At 43.9% G+C, this 17,919-nt stretch overlaps 1 long non-coding RNA gene across 1 annotated transcript in view; it reads right to left on the bottom strand.

The window, feature by feature from the left end:
- Positions 1-17,639, bottom strand: part of LOC132536134 (uncharacterized) — a 429,711-nt gene extending 412,072 nt beyond the window's left edge. The window contains exons 1-4 of the long non-coding RNA XR_009547805.1: positions 17,605-17,639; positions 17,351-17,517; positions 10,568-10,822; positions 6,031-6,169 (exon numbers count right to left, since the gene is read on the bottom strand). This is a non-coding gene — a long non-coding RNA (uncharacterized LOC132536134). The remainder of the gene's footprint in view (positions 1-6,030; positions 6,170-10,567; positions 10,823-17,350; positions 17,518-17,604) is intronic.
- Between the last annotated feature and the right edge of the window lie 280 nt (positions 17,640-17,919).

Below are 17,919 nucleotides of genomic sequence, written 5' to 3'. Positions count from 1 at the left end.
TCATTCCAATGGAAGAGAACTTCTAACAACTGGTGGGAAAATGCAAGTGCATCTACATTTATCTGCATGCTGAATCCCAAGACCCAGACTGTTGAGTTATTTTCTTAACATGTTCAGTCCTGGCTATGCTGTGTCATGTTCATAGTTGTGCAAGGCCTGTAGGACTCCAAAGTCATAAGTTAACAATTAAATAAGAATTAAGTAAGAATTAAATAACAATTAAGAATTAAATGGTTTGGGCTCTGTGTTTGTGTCCATGTCCACATCACTGCCCCTGGCATGTGTGATGAGAGGGCTCAGGGCAAAGGCCAGGGCTTAGGTGCTGGCTCACCTGGTAGGGGACCTGGGTTCAAGTCCCTGGTGGTCCCCTCCTCAAGGGGCAAGACCTCAGGAGCAGATGAACAGTGCTGCATGTGATTGTGTTTATTTTTAATAGGGAAAATGAAAGAGGAAAGATAGATATACAGAAAGGGAGAGAGACACCTGCTGCTCTGCTTAACTGCTCTGTGAAGCCTCCTCTCCCCAGGGTTGAGGGCACAGGACTTGAACCTGGGTCCTTGTACATTATAGCAGCTGTGCTCTATAGTGTGTTCCACTGTCTCCCCCACCCATCTGGGTGCTCCATCAAAAGAAAAATTGGAAAAAGAAGATAAAGAACGGCCTCTAGGAATGGTGGAGTTGGGCAGGTGTGGAGTCCCAGCTCTGGTGGGACAAAATGAAGCACAGAGTAAAGGCCTTCTCACGCGAAACATTTCAGTGAACTTTCAAAGGTTCAGTGTTCCCCTCACTGTTGCCTTCCGTCTTTTGCTGTTTGTCTGTTTTCCTTTTGCCATCATCTTAAGGGGGGCCTCTGGGTTTATGGGACAGAGTCGATATATGGGCACAATCCCAACCGCTGTCTCTTAACCTCTGGAGACACTCGGGTCTTCTGCCGTCAGACAGCAGAAGCGCCTTTGAAGAAGCTTCTGGAAGCTCCAGGTGGGAAGCAGTGACGTCAAGGACATGGCCATGTGGCTGAAGTCTAAGACCCACTGAGCGTTCCCTATGTCTCTCCAGCAGGACTGAGATCCCCCTGTGCACTGTGACTCCTGGTGGACTCGGGGTGTGGTCTCCAAACCCTGGGTCCTGTTGCCTCCTCTGAGAGCAGAAGTGCAGACCCATGTGGACCCAGGAAATCAGGCAGGAGCTGGAGTGGGAGCAGGAGCAGGAGGCAGAGGCTCAGGGCATAGAGAGAGCAGGGGTGAGTCTTTCCTGGATGAGTCATGGTGTTGAGGGAGAGAAGGCACCACCCAGAAATGGCAGTGTTTATAGCTGTAGGTGGGGCCTTTGGCTATAAAAGTGGTGAACCTTTGGCATTTCTTCCCTTTCTTTGATTCCTTTCTCATGCCTTATTGCTGTGGAGAGAACTTCCAATACTATGTTGAACAGTTATGGTGATAATGGGCAGCCCTGTCTAGTCCCTGACCTGAAGGGGAATGTTTTCAGTTTCTGTCCATTGAGTATGATGTTGGCTGTAGGTTTGCTATATATGAATTCCACTATCTTGACAAATATCCCGTCTATTCCCATTTTTTGTAGAGTTTTGAGCATGAATGGGTGTTGGATTTTGTCAAAGGCTTTCTCTCCATCTACTGATAATCATGTGATTTTTGTTTTTGCTTTCATTGATGTGGTGAATGCTGTTGATTGACTTATACATATTGAACTACGCTTGCATTCCAGGAGTAAATCCCACTTGGTTGTGATGAACAATCATTTTGTTATACTGCTGTATCAGGTTGACTAGGATCTTGTTCAGTGATTTAGCATCTATGTTCATCAGAGATATTGGTCTTGAGCTTTCCTTTTTTGGTTGTGTCCGTGTCTACTTTTGGAGCAGGGTGATGTTGTATTCACAGAAGGTGGAAGGATGTGTTCCTGTTTCTTCAATCTTTTGGAAGAGCTTTAAAAGTATAGATATGGGAGTCAGGTGGTGGCGCAGCGGGTTAAGCGCACATGGCGCAAATTGCCAGGACCTGCATAAGGATCCCAGTTTGAGCCCCCGGCTCTCCACCTGCAAGGGAGTCGCTTCACAAGCGGTGAAGCAGGTCTGCAGGTGTCTGTCTTTCTCTCCTCCTCTCTGTCTTCCTCTCCTCTCTCCATTTCTCTCTGTCCTATCCAACAACAACGATATTAATAACCACAACGTTAAACAACAAGGGCAACAAAAAAGGAAAAATAAATAAATAAAAAGTATAGGTATTAACTATTTCCTGAAGGTTTTGTAGAATTCATTTATAAAGCCATCTGGTCCTGGACTTTTGTTGTTGGGAAGATCTTAACTGTTTTCATTTCTTTGTCTGTGATTGGTGCATGTAGGTTTATAGTGCTTCCTAGTTCAGTTTTGGAAGTGTGTATGTTTCTAGGAATTTTCCATTTCTTACAGATTCTCTTTTTATTTTTATTTATTCATTTTTTCACCAGAGCACTGTTCAGCTCTGGCTTATGGTGATGTGGGGGATTGAACCTGGGACTTCAAAGCCTCAGGTATGAGAGGCTGTATAACCATTATGCTATCTACCCTCTGCCCTTCTTCCAGATTTATTTATCTTAAAAAGGAGACATTAACAAAACTGTAGGATAGAAGGGGTACAACTCCACACAACTCCCACCACCAGATCTCTATATCTCATCCCCTCCCCTGATACCCTTTCTATTCTTTTTCCCTCTGGGAGTATGGACCCAAGGTCATAGTGGGTTGTAGAGGGTGGAAGATCTGGCTTCTGGATTTGCTCCCTGCAGAACATGGGCATTGACTGGTCGATCCATACTCCCAGCCTGCCTCTCTCTTTCCCTAGTGGGGTGGGTCTCTGGGGAAGCAGAGATCCAGGACACACTAGTGGGCTCGTCTGTCCAGGGAAGTCTGGTAGGCATCCTGCTGGCATCTGGAACCTGGTGGCTGAAAAGAGAGTTAACATATAAAGCCAAACAAATTGTTGAACAATCATGGACCTAAAGGCTGGAACAGTGCAGATGAATAGTTGGGGGGTACTCACTGCAGACTATTGTGTACTTTTGCTTTCAGGTATATATTTTGCACTGGTTTATAGATACGTGTGAACATATTCTCTATCTCAGAGGACCTGGTCTATATCTAGGTTTTGGGACTTTGTTAGGAAGTGAACCACCTGGAAAGGAATTAGAAAATACTATGAAAGGAACGGTCACACCCAATTAATGAAGCTGAAGGGTTGTCATTTCACACCTGAAGTCTCTGAACACAGTATGAAGTGAAGTATGCTGAGGTGGCACTCGCTGCGTTGGTTAGGTTGTGATCGGTGGATGCAATATTATTTGATATGAATTGAGAAAAGCATGCAGGAAAGTGCGCCCCACCCTAGGGTTCCAAAACTGGGGGAATATAGGCTCTATAGTGGAAATGTGAGGTTCCTGCTGTCTTAGGGTTCAAGAAGACAATGGATAGTTATTGTTATCATGACATTGTTTGGTCATTGGGTTAACTTTGAAAAGTCCCTTTGTTAGGATTTGCTGTACAATAACCAACATCTTGTATAAAGCTGTGCCACAGGTTGCTTCTGTTCTCCCTCATCTAGCTTTTGAGAGAGTCAACATATCAAACACTCAGCCTATGTATTATAAAGACTCAGTCTGTGTTTTAAAAAGTTTAAGACATACAATCAATTTTTCCCCTCTCATATTAGTTAATGATTTATATGACTACCATTTAATAGGGATGTACATAGACACCATTCTCACCACCAAAAGACTGTGTTCCCTCCCACCCCCATCCACCCCAGACCCCCCAGGAAGCCGAATGTCCACCCTCCCTCTCACTACAGGGTTTTTACTTTGGTGCCCTACCCTAGATTTAGTCAGATCCTGCTTTTAGTTTCCCTTTCTGTTCTTCTTTCTCAACTTCTGTTGATGAGTGGGATCATCCCCTACTCATCTTTATCTTTCTGACTTAGTTCACTTAAGTCCTTCTAGCTCCATCCAAGATGGGTCAGAGAAGTTGGGTTCATTGTTCTTAGTAGCTGCATAGTATTCCATTGTGTATATATACATTGTTCTTAGTAGCTGCATAGTATTCCATTGTGTATATATACCACAGCTTTCTCAGGTGCTGGGCACCTGGGTTGCTTCCAGGTTTTAGCTATTACGAATTGTGCTGCTATTAACATAGGTTTACACATATCTTTTTGGTTGGGTGTTATGGAGTCCTTGGAGTATATCCCCAGAAGAGGAATTACTGGGTCTTATGGAAGGTCCATGTCTAGCTTGTGATAGTTCTCCAGACTGGTCTACACAGAGGCTGGACCAATTTACATTCCCACCAGCAGTGCAGAATGGTTCCTCTGTCTCCACAGCCTCTCCAGCATTTGTAGCTGCTGTCCTTTTTGATGTATGCCATTCTCACAGGAGTGAGGTGGTATCTCAGTGTTGTCTTGATTTGCATTTCTCTGACAATCAGCGACCTGGAGAAGTTTTTCATGTTTGTTAGCCTTTTGGATCTCCTCTGATGTGAATGTTTTGTTCATATCCTCTGCCCATTTTTGGATGGGGTCACTTGCTTTTTTGGTGCTAAGTTTGCTGAGCTCTTTGTATATTTTACTGATTAGTCTCTTGTCTGATATATGGCATGTGAAGATCTCCCATTCTGTGAGGGGTGATAGTTTCTTTGGCTGTACAGAAGCTTCCAAATTCTTAAGCTAGTGGCATGTAGTTTGTAGAAGGTTCGCTTAATTTTTTTGATTTCTGTGGTGTCTGTTGTGCTATCTCCTCTATCATTTACAATTCTATATCTTTTCTGTCTTCAAGCCCATCTCCCTTTTTCTAGTGAGTCTAAGGGTTTGACAATTTTGTTTAATTTTTCAAAGAACCAACATTTGGCTTCATTGATCTTTTGTATGGTTCTCTTATTTTCCATGTTGTTTAGTTCAGCTCTAATTTTTGCCATTTCGGTCCCTCTGGATGCCTTAGGGTTCCTTTGTTCTTCTTCTAAGTCTTTAAGGCGTGCAGTGTAGTCCTTTACTTGAGCTTTTTCTTGTTCTGTAATGAGTACTAGTATAGTTATGAGTTTCCCTCTAAGTACTGCTTTAGTTGTATACCAAATATCTTGGTAGCCTGTGTCTTCATTTTCATTTGTTTCTAGAAACATTTGAATTTCTTGCTTGAGTTCCTCTTTGACTGGGTGGTTATTCAGCAGTATGTTGTTGAGTTTATAAATTTTGTGACTTTTAGTAATTTTATGTTTGTTGTTGAGTGTTAGCTTTACTCCACTGTGGTCTGAGAAGATGCTTGGGATGATTTTAGTGCTCTTGAATTTGTTGATACTGTCTTTGTAGCCTAACATGTGGTCTATCCTGGAGGATGTGCCGTGTGGATTTGAAAAGAATGCGTATTCCAGCTTCTTGTGGTGAAGAACTCTGAGCTGGTAGGTGACTCATCCAGTGAGCATCCAGGTTACCAAAAGTAAGGAGCCAGGTTTGAAACTTCAGCCACCATATGAGTGCCTGCAGGGTGGAAGCTTCTAGAGCAGTGCTACTACTCTCTTACTTTCTATTTCACTCTCTCTCTCACCCTCTATCAGAAAGAAAGAAAACAAACAACAACAAAAAGTGCTGGGAGCAGTGGAGTCATATAGACACTGAGATCCAAGTGATAACCCTGATGGCTGTGTATTTTAAGTTATGTTTCAAAAGCTTTCAAAGATTTCCATAACATCACAAGACAATTCTGGTCCTGGAACAGAGCTCAGTATAGAGAGCATGCTTTGACAAAACTACCTCCAAAACAAACAAACAAACCCCCTCCCTCTAAAAAAAAAAAGCAAAATAAATAGCAGAGTATTTCCATGTGCCAATCTATTCTTTTTTACTTTTTAGATTTATTTTGCTTTAAGAGAGAAACCAGAACAAGGTTCCAGAGGATTTTTCCTGAATATGAGGTGCCGAGCCATTTCCCTGATCCCTCGGTCTGCTTCTTAAAAAAGATCCATTTCACATATTGGATAGATAACATAAACGTTACCATAATGTCAATAATGAGTCATCATTCATTTGGGAGATTTAAAGTTTTCTTCCAAAAATGCAGTAATGGCTTCTTCATCTGCTGATTGGAGCAGCTTCTGAATTGGTTGATCCAGGCACTTCTCCCCACATAAAAAATCCTAGAATAAAAGAGAATTATGACACAAATACAATTGCTGGGAGTAAAGGAGAAATCAAGAAGAGAGTTAAGTGTATACTTATTTTGCTTCTTTAAAGACATGAGTTCATATCAAAAAAGGATTGCTATTAATGTGGTTACCCAATATAGCAGAGTCACTAAAGTGGGACTCTCAGTGTACTGGCTTTTAATATAAATAGAGTGATCCCACAGTGCTATGAGGAGCACTGGGCACAAGGGAGGAGCTCCATGGATGGTAGAGTGGTACTGTGGTCTCTTTAATCTTTCGGCTTTTCCCTCTGTGCCCCCCAAGAATCAACAGAATAAGAAAATTGACTAGGAGAGGGTTGCTGAGTGGTGAGATCATACAGGTGTGAGACCCCCTAAGCCACACAGAAGTATGTAGATAGGTAAGTGAGTATAAAGAATAGGCTAGTAGGCAGTTGGTGGGAAGATCTAAACTTCACTAGGAGCACCAAGGGGCTCTCGGGCTGGAGGAGTGATATCCTCGTGTTTTCCCATTGTTTTTCCTTCTCTATTTATCTCTGTATTTATTCAATCAGGATACAGAGTGGAAAATAATAAGGTGGGTGGAGTGCACTGTAGTATTGTACATGTGTAAGGCCCTTGGTTAATTCCTCAGCTCAGCACAATAAATAAATAGATAATGCAAACAATATTCTTCATAAGAATGCACCTGTCTCAGGGAAGAGCCAGCTTGTTGGGGACCCTGAAACTTATAATGCCTGATCATTTATGCGATCCATTTCTTTCTTACTGGCAGCTATGTACTAAAAGCAGTTATGTTAGAAATTCTTTGTCATCTTTGTAGTTCTGTTTCCAGCTTCCTCAGTGTTTTGGCCACATCAGGGTAAACTCAGATAGTGGTCAACAGGGCCCTTTCAGCTAAAAGTAAGCCTGTCTTATTTGATAGCCCTGAATTATGCCTACATCATTGGCATAAGGTCAGAATTTGAAAAGTAAACAGAGAATCTGATATAATCACTAAAATGGAGATAACAAGTCTGATATAGAGCAGTTTACAGACTAAGAGTGAGATCATTCTATTGTGTATGCCCTTAAGATGTTTATACTTGACATAGCTACATGCATACACAACCAATATGTCAAGAAAAGAGCTGCCAGTGCAGGACACACACAGGGCAGAATCTATTTTTTTTTGTCTCCAGGGTTATTGCTGAGCGCAGTGCCTACACTATGAATCCACTTCTCCTGAAGGCTATTTTTTCCCTTTTGTTGCCCTTGTTGTTTATCATTGTTGTTATTGTTGTTGGATAGTTCAGAGAAATGGAGAGAGGAGGGGAAGACAGAGACAGGGAGAGAAAGATATACACACTTGTAGGCCTGCTTCACCTCTTCTGAAGTGACATTCCTGCAGGTGGGGAGCTCAAACCGGGATCCCAATACCCATCCGTGCGCTTCATGCCATGTGCTTCTAACCTGCTGTGCTACCAACTGGACCCCAAGAGTGTTTCTTCAGTAGTTCAAATTCCAATAAAAGCCAAATTATCAGTGTTCTGGGAGGAGGAGGTAGAGTGGATAAAGTACAGGATTCTCAGGCATGAGGTCCCAAGTTCAATCCCCAGTGATCCTTCCTGCTCGTATCTCTCTCCTTAATGAATAAATAAGGTCTTTAGAACAAAACAAAGGAAAACTATCTCTGAAGATGGGTAAGTTGCACAATGGAAGAACTCAGAGCTTCTAAATTGTAGTTCCTGAGTCCAATCCCAAGCACTGCATATGATAGAGTGCTGCTTCTGTGCCCCTCTACCCCCTTCTGTAGTACATGTAGACCAATGAAAAGAAGCTACTCAGTGTCTTCAAAAAAAAGATTGTATAACTGTTCTCTCCTTTGCCTTGGTTCTAAATTTCTTGATTCTGGATTTTAAGTAGGCCTGGACTACTGTTGAGTCCAGTTACCAGCCTAAATATAGGTGCAGGTTGTCTGTTTCTTAAACAGAAAACACAACATAACATACGTTTCTTAAAAACATAATATAACATAACATAACTTTTTATTCATGAGAGAGAATGAGAGCATCATTCTGGTACATGCAATGCCAGGGATCAAACTCAGGATCTGAAGGCAGCTCAGGGGGTAAAGCACATGCTTTATATAGCATGTGGCTGGGGGTCTGATCCTCGACACTGCAAGTACACAGCACAGGCAGGCAATGGGAGGGACTCCGTGCATAGAGGAGCAGTGCTTTGCATGTCTCCCTCTCTTTTTTTTTTAAATATTTATTTTATTTATTTATTCCCTTTTGTTGCCCTTGTTGTTTTATTGTTGTAGTTATTATTGTTGTTGTCTTTGTTGGATAGGACAAGAGAAATGGAGAGAGGAGGGGAAGACAGAGAGGAGGAGAGAAAGATAGACACCTGCAGACCTGCTTCACCACCTGTGAAGCGACTCCCCTGCAGGTGGGGAGCCGGGGTTCAAACCGGGATCCTTATGCCGGTCCTTGTGCTTTGTGCCACCTGCGCTTAACCCGCTGCGCTACAGCCCGACTCCCGTCTCCCTCTCTTAAAGGATACAGAATGGAGACTGGCGGGGAGGCTTCTAGCTGTCCCATGCAGGTGCAAGGTTCTGGGTGGGATTGATCCCCAGGCACAATATTTGAGAAAAATTTTTAAAAAGTCTTTGTATTACTTAAAAGATGTACAGTTAAGAGAACAATATTACCATGATTTTTTTCAAAAAAGCCAATCTGCAGCCAGTACTATATTATAATCTTAAATTTTATATCATCTGCAGCTAGTACTATATTATCATCTTATTTAAAAAGTGTTAAGAGATGGAGACAGTTGGAGTTGGGCAGTGGCACAGCTGGCTAAGCACACATGGCGCAAAGTTCAAGGACTAGCGGAAAGATCCTGGTTCGAGTCCCTGGCTCCCTACCTGCCCGGGAGTCCCTTCACAGGTGGTGAAGCAGGTCTGCAGGTGTCTGTCTTTCTCTCCCCCTCTATGTCTTCCCTTCCTCTCTCCATTTCTCTCTGTCCTATCCAACAACAATGACATTAATAACCACAACAATGTTAAGCAACAAGGGCAACAGAAAGGAAAAATAAATAAAAATAAAGAAAGAGTGGAAAAGAATAGAAAAGAAAAAAAAAAGAAAGGGAGACAATGAGACCTTGGTAACAACAACAAAAAATAAAATAACCTATTTATACTCTAGAATTGCAGAATGGCTACGGCAATGGATCTGTCGGCATTAAGTCCTGAATTCAGTCCACAGCATTGCATGTGCCATAGTCATGCTCTGCTTCTCTTTTTTGTATTAATAAGTAAAATTTTATATTCCTTTTTAACTTCCTTTGTTTTAAAACCACGGTTTCTGCCCGGTTCCTACCCAGCTCCAAGATTGGCTCCTGCCTGGCTCTGCCCAGCTCCTAGTGCAGCTCCCACCTGCCAGCACACTGGCCATCTCATTGTGCACAGGCGGACTGCAGTCCCCCCAGGACTGTCCCAGCAGACACAAGAGCCCCAGGCGCCCCCCGCCCACCCCCACCGCACATGGAGCCCAGCCAGGCCCAAACCTTCCGGAAGGGGTGGGGGGGTCGGGGGGGCACTGAGAGTGGCCTCCCTGGACCAGCAGGTTGCAAAGTGCCAGACCCTCAGCCCAGACTCAATTCACAGCCCAGCACAGCTCCACATAGGTTAAAGCCAGCAGGCCTGGGGCACTTCTCTGAAATGCATGTCTCTTCTGAGAGAGACAGAGGCAGAGAAAACACTCCACTTCTAGAAATGCCAGGAGATCCCCAACCTGGACCCACACCCCGAGCCCCAGCCTTCACCCTAGTCTGGGAGCTTGGCTCGCCATGTTGCCCCAGGCCAAACCATCTTCCCAGAGGACCTCATCGTGGACCACACTGAGAGGAAGGACAGCCGGCACACATTTCGGGTGGGGGGGCGCACGGAAAGTTCTCTGGGCTTGGCCGCTCCTGAAGCCACAGCAGGCTGGTGGGTTCCTGGGTCCCCTCCTGCCCGGGCGGTTGGGGTGGGCGGGAGGCACACTGTCCGGAATCCTCCTGCGCAGGAGGGTCCTCACCCTCGGTGTGCTGGGAGCTGCTGGCATGGACATGCTGGGGAAGCCCAGGGACCCAAGCACCCCTCTCCCGGCAGGAAGGAAAGGGAAGGCCAGCCTCCCAGACTCTCTGGCGGGGTCCCTGCGCTCCTGCTCCCAGAAGCCAAAAGCAGCTGGATCTGGGGGTGCACAGCCACCCTTCTAGGGTGTCCCTGCCTGGGGACAGGGTCCCGGGGACTCTGGCCCCTCAGCGGCTGCACCCTGACTTCGCCCCTCCCCCCACCCAGCACCTTCCCAGGCAGGCACAATACCCAAGCCATTGAGGGCACAGGGCCCCTGGGGCCACTTACTTGGCATTGGAGGAATCCCAGTAGATGGGCTCCAGCAAGATGGACCTGGCCGAGGCTGTCCGGCACAGCACTGTCCTGAGTCCTCAGCAGTACTTCCACGCGGGGGGCCTCCGCACAGTCGTGGCCAGGTGCTCAGGGCACGGGGTCGAGCCCCAGCGCTGGGGCCTATGGGTGCGATGCAATGCAATGCAGCGTGGGGGCAAGGAGGCATTAGGGCGCAGGCCGCTGGGCTCCATGGCGCTGCGCTGGACGCAGCTGGGACAAAGGGAAGAAGAGAAGAAGGGAAGACCAGGAGAGAAAGACACTTGCAGACCTGCTTCACTGACTGTGAAGCCAGACCCCTGCAGGTGGGGAGCTGGGGGCTGGAACCAGGATCCTTATGCTGTACCACTTGCGCTAAACCCGCTGCACTACCTCCGAACTCCCTTTTTAAATTTTTTTATTTATAAAAAGGAAACATTGAGTAAAGCACAGGGGTACAACTCCACACGATTCCCACCACCAGACTCTGTATCCCATCCCTCCCCTGATAGCTTTCTTATTCTTTAACCCTGGGAGTATGGACCCAAGGTCATTGTGGGATGCAGAAGATGGAAGGTCTGGCCTCTGCAATTGCTTCCTCGCTGAACATGACCGTTGACTGGTTGATCCATACTACCAGCTTGTCTCTATCTTTCCCTAGTGGGGAAGGGCTCTGGGGAAGCAGAGCTCCAGGACACACTGGTGGTGTTGTCTGTCCTGGGAAGTCTGGTCAGCATCATGCTAGCACCTGGAACCTGGTGGTTGAAAAGAGTTAATACTCAAAGCCAAACAAATCATTGACCAATCATGGACCTAAGCTGGAATAGTGCAGATGATGAGTTGAGGGGATTCTTAAAAAATTGTTTAATAATTTTAAAATAGGCACAGGTGGTGGTGACCTCAGTTGAGCATGCACATAACCAGGACTAAGAACCCAGGTTCAAGGCCCCAGTGCCTACCTGCTAGGGGGTGGGGTTAAGCTTGACAAGCAAGCAGAGCTGTACGTGTCTTTCTCTCTCTCCATTATCTCCCTTCCTTGTATGAATTGCCTTGTTCTATCAAATCAAAATTTAATTGTAAATACAAATTCCTTAAAAATAATCTAAGCAAAGTCAGGAGGTAGCACAGTGGGTTAAGTACACTGGCTCTCAAACTGCAGAGGGTTTGCTTCACAGGCAGTGAAGCAGGTCTGCAGGTGTCTTTCTCTCCCCCTCTCTGTTTTCTCCTCCTCTCTCCATTTCTCTCTGTCCTATCCAAGTACAAGGACATCAATAAGAACAATAATAACTACAACAATAAAATAACAAGGACAACAAAAGGGACAATAAATATTTTAAAAATTAAAAAATAATTTTAAAATATTTTATTATCTTTATTTATTGGATAGTAACAGCAGAAATCAAAAGGGAAAGGGGAAGTAAAGAGGGAGAAGAGAGAGAGAGAGAGAGACCTGCAGCACTGCTTCACCATTCACAAAGCTTTTCCTCTGCAGGTGTGGTGGGGACTCAAATCCAAAATAAATTTTAAGAATCTAACTCAACTCATTTTGTGTTGATGGTGTTAGGGTTTCGAGACAGACTTAAGTTTGAATAAAATCTAGAGACAGGATGTAAAGTTCAAAATCTCAGAGCCAGAAAAAGAAATAAGGCTTTTCCCAGACCCACCCTTGCTACCTGCATGATGAGACTGCCTGAGAGGAGGACAAAGCAGTAGGAATATAATACCCCACTGGAATATATAACCCTTTGGAATAGAACTAAAATGGGCCTACTAGCTATCTTCAAAATGGAGAACCCAAATCTTCATCTGCAATATTCCAGCCTTTAGGTTCATGATTGGTCAACAATTTGTTTGGCTCTTCTTTCAGCCACCAGGTTTCAGATGCTACCAAGATGCCTACTGGACTTCCCTGGACAGACGACTCCACCAATGTGTCCTGGAGCCCACTTCCCCAGAGCTCTGCCCCACTAGAGAAAGAGAAAGACAGGCTGAGAGTATGGATCCACTTGTAAACAACCATATTCAGCATGTAAGCAGTTACGGAATCCAGACCTATATTCTGCACACCATAATGTCCCTGAGTCCATACTCCCAGAGGGATAAAGAATAGGAAAGCCATTGGGAGGGGATGGCATGTGGAGTTCTGGTGGTGGGAACTGTACCCCTCTTATCCTATGGCCTTGTCAATGTTTCCTTTTTATAAATAAAACTTTAAAAGAGAATAGCATATATAGAGAGTTGTATACAAAAAAAATCAGTGGGAGCTTCTTTAAAAGCAAAAAAACGGGGGCAGGTGGTGGTGCACCTGGTTAAGTGCATACATCATAGTGCACAAGGACCTGGGTTCAAGCCCCTGGACCCCCACCAGCAGAGGGAAAACTTCACAAGTTGTGAAATGTAGCTATAGGTGTCTCCATCTCTTTCCCTTTCTATATGCTCCCTTATCAATTTCTCTGTTTCTATCTAATCAATCAGTCAATCCAGACATAGATAATTTAAAAAAAAAAGAGGCATCACATGCAGAGAAACTCCCCTCTCCCTCTAAGTTGAGGGGGGACATTTGCAGAGCTTCTTCTGGCCTATACAAAGTGCTGGGTGAAGATTTTGCCTCTTATTTTGTATTTCCTCTCACCTATAAAGGAATGCAAATGGGAGGGTGGGGTAGGTGGGGGTGCACTGGGTTTAGTGCACATAGTATAAAAGCACAAAGACCCATGCAAGGATCTTGGTTGGAGGCCCTGGCTCCTCACCTGCAGAGAGACACTTCACAAGCAGAGAAACAGGTCTCTATCCCTCTCTATATACCCCCTCCCCTCTCAGTTTCTCTGTCTTAGCCAAAATAAATAAATAAATGAATCAATAAATATATGGCTGCCAGGACCAGTGGAATCATAGTGCTGGCCCTGAAACCTGGTGATAAGCCCAAAAGCAAGAAAGAAAGAAAGAAAGGAAAAATAAACAAAGAAAGAAAAGCCAAGAGAAAAAAGGGGGGAGTCAGGCAGTGGTATACTTGGTTAAACACACAACAATGCACAGAGATAGTTTAAAAAGAAAAGGAAATTAAGGAAAGGAAAAAGTTAAGCTACTGAAAACAAGGCTTTCCAGAAGCAGTTTGTTTCCACTCATGTGCTCCGTAACAGGGGACCTCAAAAAAGAGCTTTCTTATTTCAAATGTCAATTTGATGTAGACTTCTATCATGTAAATTAATTTTCTATTATTATCTTTATTTTTATCACAATGTTACTCTACTATACCAGGGTTTCAAGGAAAGTTATTTTATGGTAAGCAGGCAGCCAGTCACCACCACACTCTGAACTGTTGTTGTTGTTATTATTGGATAGAGACACAGAAACTGAGAAGGGAGGGGGAGATAGAGAGGCAGAGAGACAGAGACACCTACAGACTACTTCACCACTCACAAAGCTTTCCCCCTGAAGGTGGGGACTGGGAGCTTGAACCGGGTCCCTATGCACTATAATGTGAGCACTCAACCAGGCACTCCACCACCTGGCCACCACGGTCTAAATTTAAGGATAACAAATAATAAGGGTAACATGGCACAGAATAACTGGCTCATCAGATGAGAACAAAAGGCAAGATCCACAAATTATCTTCTTCCTTGTGTGCCCTTTCAAGCTCCCCAGAGTGCTTCATAATTTTTTGTTTGTTTGCTTTTTCTTTTCTATTTTTTATTTAATAGGACAGAGAGAAATAGAGAGAGGAGGGAGAGACAGAGAGGGAGAGAGACAGAGAGATACCTGCAGACCTGCTTCACTGCTTGTGAAGCTTCCCCCCTGCAAGTGGGGAGCAGAGCCACAGAGCAGGGGCTCAAACCCAGGTCCTTGCACACAGTACTATGCACTTCACTGGGTGAACCAGCACCTGACCCCTATTATTCATTTTTGTTTGAAAATCAAAGTTGTATTTATTTCTGGGTCTCAAACCATAAGATGACTAATAAACTGACATTTATTTATCTGAACTTTTTTTTCATATAAATGACTTGAGGTAAAACATTTTCTTTTTTAGTAGATGCACTTCTATATTTATTAGTGAGAGTAAGAAGCAGGTCATCACTCTGGCATACATGGCATCTAGGATCAAGTTTCCTGCCAGCAAGTTCTATGCAGTGTTGCAAGCCACCTCCTACTGTTTCTATAGTTTCTAAACATCACCATAGGTTTATGTTAAAAAAAAAAAGCAGAGAGTCTAGCTGTTACACAGTGGGTTAAACACAGGCAGCGCAAAGCACAAGAGTGGCATAAGGATCCAAGTTGGAGCCCGTGGTTCCCCACCTGTAGTGGGGATGCTTCACAGGCAGTAAAGCAGGTTCTGCAGGTGTCTCTCTTTCTCTCCTCACTCTGTCTTTCCCTCCTCTCTACATTTCTCTCTGTCCTATCCAACAACAATGACATCAATAACAACAAATAACTACTAAAAAGGGCAACAAATGGAAAATAAATATATATATTAAAAAGATTTTATAAAAAACCAAACTCATCTATTCTCCAGTCAGATCACCTTTGGAAACTAAAAATTAGGAAGGGTAGATGATAATTTCAGTGTGATAAATAAGTTGTCAATTTAAAATCCAAGGGGTTATAGTTTTAATTTTTAAAAATATTTATTTATGTATTCTCTTTTGCTGCCCTTGTTTTTTGTTGTTATTATTATTGTTGTTGTTATTGATGTCATAGTTGTTGGATAGGACAGAGAGAAAGGGAGAGAGGAGGGGAAGACAGAGAGGGGGAGAGAAAGATAGACATCTACAGATCTGCTTCATTGCCTGTGGAGCGACTCCCCTGCAGGTGGGGAGCTGGGGGCACAAACCAGGATCCTTAAGCTGGTCCTTGGGTTTTGCTCCGCTTCCGCTTCACTCACTGTGCTACTGCCCGACTCCCCATTCTTAATGTTTTTTTTTCACAGTTAAAAAAAATTTTTTTTTGCCCCCAGGCTGGGTGCTGGCACTACATATCCACTGCTCCTGGTGGCTATTTTTTCCATTTTCCATTTTTATTTTTTATTATTGATTTTCCCATTTTTTTGTCCTTGTTTTACTGTTGTTGTAGTTATTATTGTTGTTGTTGATGATCTCGTCATTGTTGGATAGGACAGAGAGAAATGGAGAGAGGAGGGAAGACAGAGAGGGGGACAGAAAGAGAGACACCTGCAGACCTGCTTCACCGCCTGTGAAGCGACTCTCCTGTAGGTGGGGAGCCGGAGGCTGGAACAGGAATCCTTCTGCCAGTCCTTGCACTTTGGGCCATGTGTGCTTAACCCACTGCGCTACCGCCCGACACCCACTCTTTTTTTTTCTTTATATGCTATTATTTTTCATTTAATTTGTTTGTTGATTACTAGAATACTGTTTAGTTCTCACTGATATTGCTGCTGGGAACTGAACCTGGAACTTTGGAGCCTCAGGAGTGAAAGTCTTTTAGCAAAACCACTTAACTGTCTTCCCAGCTCCACCACATACCTTTTAGATGTTTTGATAGTATCAAGAGTTAAACTATAGTGGTATCAACTTGAGAATCATCTGTTTTTTAGGATTGCTTGATAGTGGTCCTTAAAAAATTAAATGTTTTCCCTCACAACTATATGCTTTCAATATTAATTAATTAATTAGAAGATTATATTACCTTTATACAACATGTTAAATTATATTTCTCCTCTAAGAAATGTAAAATACATGTGGGGTAGATGGCTTAACGGTTATGTAAAGAGACTCTCATGTCTGAGACACTAAAGTACCAGGTTAAATCTCCTGCAGCAGTATCATCCAGAACTGAGCAGTGCTCTGGTAAAAAAAAAATGGGAAGAAAGAAAAAAAATATATATATATGGAAAATACTTTGTAAAACTCAGATTATACTTTGATACAATAAAGGAATCTGATTTTAACTGCAAAAAAAAAAACATGAAACAACTTTCCAAGATGACAAATCAGTTGTCAGAATCCAATCCTGAAGATGTTGTGCTGTTATTTACATAACATGAGGTTCTGGTCTCTCTGGGTTTTCTTCTCTGATCTCTGAGAATTGGGCCACCTATTTCCTCTAGTCACAACCACAGATTTCCAGCTCACAGATCTGAATGTCATAAAACATGTCTTTTTGGGACACTGGCTCAGAACCTCCATGCCCGGTACTTAGTGACCAACCCTACTGGTGCCCTTTGAGGTGAGCCACAGAAGAAGAGAGGGAGAGAGAAAGAGACACCAGCAGCACAGCTCCACCACTTGTGCAGGTGGGAACAGGGTCTTGAGCCCAGTAAACAGAGCATCTATTAGCATCTCTTAGGATGGTAAACGTCACATAAGCACCGCGTACAAGTAGCTCAATAAATATCTCCTAGGTATGCAAAAGTAAACTAGGCCCTTCAGTTCAAACATGCTGGTTTAATATTTCTAATTTTTTATTACTTTTATTTATTGGATAGAGGCAGCAAGAAGTCGAGAGTGTAAGGAGAGGTAGAGAGGGAAAGAGACAGAGACACAAAGCTTTCCCCCTGCAGGTGGGGGATGGGGACTTGAACCACATCCTTGCACCTTGTAACATGTGCGCTCAACCAAGTGTGTCACCACCAGCCCCCTCCTTTTTCTGTTTTACCAAAGAACTGTTCAGTTCTGGCTTATGTTGGTGTGGGGTTTTGAACCTGGGACCTAGGAGCCTCAGGAATAAGTCTTTTTGCTGAACCATTATGCTATATGACCCTCTGAAGTTTTTATTAATTTTTTTAAACATGCTGGTATGACTCACCATAGTGTCCAATGTCACAGCAGGTATGTATCACTAGATGAGAAGGTGACCACCTTCTCTCCGGCTCCACATGTGGGTGGGGCGGGGCACTCCCGGGGTCTGCAGTCCACAGACCTGGCAGCCATGCAGGTGCACTGGTGGCAGTTGGCCGTCCATGTGTCTCCAGGCTATGGGTCATGTCAGGTGGACACATGTTATTCAAGTGAGGGGTGACAGCAAGTGTGAACTCAAGCAAAGAGAAATGGGATACTCACCACTTTTTCTTCTCCCAGTGGACCACGGCACACTGTTAATATGAAGTTAATAAAATGGAGGTTACATCTGGCAACATGCAACAGGTTATTTGTGGATAATGATCAGGCAGCGATAGTGGCCAATGGCCTTGGCTTTCAGAGTCCCTGAGTATGTGCTCCCACAGGTGCATAAATGACACCCATCTACCAGGAAGAAACCATCCTAGTCAGCATGCATGAGCACATGTCTTATTTTAATTAATTTTCTTTTTATTTTTACCTCCAGGGTTATTGCTAGGGCTCTCTGCCTGCACTACAAATCCACTGCTCCTAGTG

Source organism: Erinaceus europaeus (genome assembly GCF_950295315.1).
Source record: "Erinaceus europaeus chromosome 6 unlocalized genomic scaffold, mEriEur2.1 SUPER_6_unloc_14, whole genome shotgun sequence".
NCBI lineage: Eukaryota > Metazoa > Chordata > Mammalia > Eulipotyphla > Erinaceidae > Erinaceus > Erinaceus europaeus.
The sequence above is the reverse complement of the archived record's forward strand: the minus strand, read 5'-3'. Positions and strand labels throughout refer to the sequence as shown.